The sequence below is a fragment of the Oryzias latipes genome, chromosome 19 (genome assembly GCF_002234675.1).
Source record: "Oryzias latipes chromosome 19, ASM223467v1".
In the NCBI taxonomy this organism is placed as follows: Eukaryota; Metazoa; Chordata; class Actinopteri; order Beloniformes; family Adrianichthyidae; genus Oryzias; species Oryzias latipes.
The window spans coordinates 625121-630703 of record NC_019877.2 but is presented as its reverse complement, the minus strand read 5'-3'; the positions used below and the strand labels follow the sequence as shown (position 1 = coordinate 630703).

Below are 5583 nucleotides of genomic sequence, written 5' to 3'. Positions count from 1 at the left end.
ACAACCTTGGCTGAAGCTTCCTTTTGATGGCCGGTACCTGACAGCTCCCCTCTGGAGCGTGTGTGTGTGTGTGTGTATGGTTGTCTTTTCTTGAAAGACGTCTCTGTTGACCTCCTTATTGTTCTGGAGCTGTTGAGCTGCCGTCTCTTGTGATTGGTCGGCATCTGCATCATCCAGACGTGACATTGGTGTTGCCGCCACCTTCCTTGTGGGAGGGGCTTAACCCCCTACATCTTTAGGGATGCTCACAAACTGGTAGAAATGTTTCAACATGTATTTGTGTTCAGTCTAAGAATTCATAGCACTCCTGATTTGGTTGAGGTTTTTATTTTCCAAATCATACAGACTAGATGAGCACAAACAGTGATTTGACATGAACTGAAGGGCTTTTTCCAGCGTCCACACCAACAAGATTTACTGATAGAATGCCATTTCCAGAAGAGATGATGAGGACAACAGAAACATTGGATTCCAGTGACAATAACAGGAAAACCATCAGGAGTTTCTCAGTACAGCAGGAAAAATGACAGCAAATCCAAAAATCTGATGCAAACATTCAGAAAACTGCAGTAAAAGTCCAAGAAAAAACCACAAACCAGATGAAGAAATCAAAGAGAAACCATCAAAGAGGTGATTGTCCCCATCAGCCACAGATGCAGCAGGAACACATCTGTTCAAAGATGTCATCTGATTGTTTCAAAGAACCAAACCCTTTTCATGACAGCAGATATCATTAGCTGTTGTCTTTGTCTGGAGGCTAGAAGTTGAAATCATTTCTGTCAAACACATTTATTTCTGTCCTCATTAAGAAGCTGAACCCACACAGGTTGTTGTTTCACCATCTAGCCCTCTAGAACCGGTTAGGAACTTACTAAGGATCTTTGATTAACATGAACCCAAGTGCATCAACTTCGGTTCCTGACCTGCCCTGAACTCCAAAACACATTCCAGAGCCAACATCTACTTTTGTCGGCGGCATTGAAAGTTTTCCATTTGTCATAACAGCCTCAAAAGTGTTTCCCTTTGTTGTTTTGAATTTAATGCCACCCAGATATTCTCCATTATTGTTGGGCCAAAGAGTGAGTAAGGAAAAATATTCATCTCCCTCAAAATCGAAAGAGAGCATTTTATCATTGGCTCCCTTTGATGTCCCAAATGTCTCTTTAACATCGTCAGACATCAGGACCGTTATAGATCTCACTTGGGTTGGTCCGACACAGACATCCAGCTTTTTAAGCAGAGCTCCAGTTTTTGCACCAATAAAATTAAATGGACATCCTCCTTGTCCACCAACAATGCTCATTGGTGACATGTATGACATGTTGTCGTTGACTTGAAGCTAAATGTCTAAAACAGAAAAAAATCTCTTTTAGAATGACAGTTAATGAAGATAAAGAAACAGATATTTTGCTTTGGTCATTATAAAAACACAGTTGAACCAAATGACTTTTTCAAACTTGATCCATTTGACAAACCTGAATTTGTTGCAAAAGGAGGAAAAGTTTCTTCCCTTAGACTTCTGGGAGAAGTTGTTTCCTCTGAAGACGGTCTGGAGCAGGACCAGACTGAAAAAGATTAGAAAATCCAACAATCTTAACCAACTCCTAGCCTAAAACACACCAAGATCCTGACATTTGTCTGTAGAAAATACACAAAAACCAAGAACTTTCTAAAGAACTAAAACAGGACAAAGACCACAGCATCATTTGAAAGAAATGGAGACATTCTAGAAGAATGTTTGATGAAAAAATCAAATGAATGAAAGCAGGACATCAAGAAAACTCACCAGAGCAGCTGAAGCTGAAGTTCTGCTGGTTGAGGCTGAGTCTCATCCTTAAATCAGACTCAAAGAGGGCGGGGCTCACATAGAACTTTGTTCCATGTCTGTAGGGAACGCCTTCATCATCATGACAGCCAAGAACATTTCATCCCATATTAGACAGTTGGAGGCAAATGGGGCAGAGTTTGAGTTTTTTTTATCTTTACAACTGTCAAGATATCAGGTCCATTCTTTAAAACCAGTTTTTGTTTTTCTCAGTAAAACAAAAACTTGTTTAGACTCCAAACTGTTTTATGTTGTGCAATCAAAAATCCAGAGGTTGCAATGGGCACGTGCGCACGGACTAGCACATGCATTATTTAGCCTTACACTCTCACAGTTGGGGTAGTTATGTCCGGTCTTAACATTGTTAGCTGGAATGTGCGTGGACTTGGCTCTGGGCCAAAGAGAATGAATGTCTTAAACCACCTGAATGATCTTAAAGGGGATCTAACTTTACTACAGGAGACCCACTTATCTAAATCAGCTGATCATTTCCTGTGCTGCCCACAGTTTCGATTCATGTATTCTGCTAGTTACAGTTACATACAAAGAGGAGTTGCTGTCTTAATTAGTAAAAAAAATGAATTTTACTCGTAATGATACAGTTACTGACCCAGAAGGCCGATTTGTAGTCATTAATCTATCGGTTCAGAACAATGACCTTTGCATAGCCAGTATCTATGGCTTGAATGTTGACGACTATTCCTTTTTTCACAGATTCTTCACCTCACTCTCAGTTCACTCTGACTCCACAATCGTTATAGGAGGAGACATCAATATGACTCTGGATCCTGAACTTGACAGACTCAGCACAGCAGCAAACCAGCGCACATGGCGGTCTGCAAGTATCCTAAAGCAATACATGAATGATGTGGGTCTCTGCGACGGTTGGCGCTCATGTCACCCAAACACTAAGGGGTTCACCTTCTTCTCTCTAGTTCATCATTCACATTCTCATTTACATTATTTATTAGTCAGTAAATCTATTTTAAAATATATTAAGAGTTCCAACATTCATCCAATTATTATCAGTGATCATGCACCAGTTTCCGTTAATAATTCTGGGGGAATATCCTCATCCTCAGGTACAACCTGGAGGTTTAATACATCTCTGCTAAAAGACCAAGAATTTATTCAATTCGTTAAAAAAGAGTGGGCAACCTTCTTAGAATTTCTGCACAGGAACACATTCTGGGAGATCTGAAAAAATTAAAGCTTAGCAGTTAAATGACATCATTAATAATCAAATACAATTTCAAATACAAAGACTTCAGCTTGAAGGACTTAAAAACTCAAATAGAGCTTAAAATTAATAAAGAAAATCAACAATCACATCTATTATGGACCAAACAGGAAATGTCACTTGTGACCCGGTCAAAATAAATAATGCGTTTAAAGACTTTTTGCCATGACTTGCTAGACGAGACAGACCCATACGCTGGAACCCGGAAGGAAAACACAGGTGAGTTATGAGGTGAGTAATAGAGTTTATTATTGTCCGGCGTGGCTTGGAGTTGTGGTGGAGCTGGAAGCTGGATGATGGCTCATGGCGAGGCTGGAGGTTCCGTAATGGCTCGTGGCGTGACTGGAGGTTGGGCTCACTCATGGCGTGACAGAATGAATCTATGATGTCCTTCTGCTCAGGAAGTCGGGAAACTCAGGTGACCACTCGAGCTTAGTATGTCCATCAGGGGCAACAAACCGGCGATGAATACTGCTTCTGGATCTCCTTATGAAGGCTGGAGGGGGCGCCGTCCATGACATGGGTGGGCTGTGGGGAAGCGGACGGCAGGCACAGAGGACTGTCCAGAACTGGCCTGATCTGAGAAACGTGAAACGAAGGGTGTACCTTGAGGGCTTTCGGCAAACGGAGGCGGACACAGGAGGGATTGATGATCCTTTCAATAACGTAGGGTCCGTTGTAATGGGGAGCCCGTTTCCAGGAAGTAGCTTGAATGGGTATGTTCCGTGCCGAGAGCCAGACCCTCTGTCCAGGTTGATAGGTGGGTCATACCACCCTGTGTCGAATTGCTCTCCTTGGTGCGGAGGAGAGCAGCCCTGGTCTGACGCCAGACGCGTTGACAGCGCTGAAGATGATGTTGGACCGAGGACACCGCCAGATTGAGTTCCTGCGACGGAAACAGAGGTGGTGAGTACCTGAGGGCAACCTCGAACGGAGACACCCCAGTCTTGGGAGCAAACACTGGAAGACGGATAAGTATTGTGGGCATACTCGATCCAGACCAGAAACTGGGACCAGTCCTTGTGGTTCTGTGGCACCAGGCAATGGAGAGCTGCCTCCAATTCCTGGTTTGCTCTCTCTGCTTGTCCATTGGATTGGGGGTGGTAGCCAGAAGTGAGGCTGACCATGGCGCCCAGGGCGGAACAGAATGCCTTCCAAACCTGAGACAAACTGAACCCTTCTGTAGAACCCTTTCCCCTAAGGATCCTTGGAATTGTAGTTATTTGTTCTTGGACTTAATGGTGTCTACCTAGTTCGTTTTCTGCTGTGTGGCTCTGCATCCGGGTATTGTTTCAGGGGTTCTGGGGTCTTTTTTGTGGTTGTGAAGGCTGGCAGTCTTCGTCTGGATGGGTTTTTCATGCTGGCTAAATTTTTTTGTGGCTTTTGGCGTTTTCTCTGTTGCTGTGTGTGTTATTTCGGGGCTGAATGTGAATCTTGGCTATCTATATATGATGCTGGCTTTGTTATTATGGCGACTCTGTTAAGTTTTCTTTTCTGTTTAAAGCTGCATTGTACATTTGATGCTTTAATCAGCGTTTGGATTAGTTCTTTGTTGGACCCATCTCTCATCTGTGGACATTTAACCTATTGGTCTCTTTTATGCAGCATCTATGGCTCATTTTAATTCATTTGGTGCGGAAACGGTGATGCTCGTGTCGCCACTCAGCGTTTGGTTCTGCTCAGCCCTTCCTCCCTTAGGGTCGGCTGGTGTGTGGACAGCCACCGTGCTCTGTGTACCCCAGATCAAAGTCAAAGTCAAAGTCAGCTTTATTGTCAAATGTACTGCATCCATAAGACATACAGCACAAATGAAATTGCTTTCCTCTCACCCCACAGTGCAAGCAGCATATAAAATAATAAATAAATAAACGACTTAAAAATAGATAAAAAGACAGCAAAATAAAAAGAATAACAGTAGTCTAAACAGTGCAGAGAGCAATGAGATGGTTAAAGTGGCAGTTTAAAGTGACAACAGTGCTGAGAACAGTAAGTGGATGAGTTAGTGATGGCACTCTTTGGTGAAGGTGGTGATCTGAACTGTTGTGAAAGTTTTCAGTGTGGGCTTGTAGGACGGAGTGGAGGGGCCAGAGGGGGGAGGGCAGGGAGGGAGTTGAGGGTCCTTATTGCCTGATGGAGGAAACTGTCTTTTAGTCTGCTGGTTCTGGCCTGCAGACTTTGCAGCCTCCTCCCTGATGGCAGCAGGTTGAAGTGTCTCTGGGATGGGTGTGAGGGGTCCCCTGCAATCCTGATGGCTTTGCGGGTGAGGCGGGAGCGGTAAATGTCCGAGAGGCCAGTAAGAGGGACACCAACGATCTTCTCAGCTGTTTTCACAATGTGCTGTAGAGTCTTCCGGCAGGACGCGTTGCAGGCTCCGTACCACACGGTGATGCAGCTGGTCAGGATGCTCTTGATGGCCCCCCTGTAGAAGGTCTGCATGATGGGGGGAGGAGCTCTGGCCTTCTTCAGTTTGCGGAGGAAGTACAGGCGTTGTTGGGATTTCTTGGCCAGTGACGCAGTG

General features: G+C 44.2%; 1 long non-coding RNA gene across 1 annotated transcript; it reads right to left on the bottom strand.

The window, feature by feature from the left end:
- Nucleotides 1–311: 311 nt before the first annotated feature.
- LOC111946387 lies at nucleotides 312–1922 on the bottom strand. Its single transcript, XR_002872086.1, has 3 exons — nucleotides 1787–1922; nucleotides 1476–1565; nucleotides 312–1347 (listed from the first exon to the last, which is right to left on the bottom strand). It is a non-coding gene; the product is annotated as an uncharacterized LOC111946387 (long non-coding RNA).
- Nucleotides 1923–5583: the final 3661 nt, after the last annotated feature.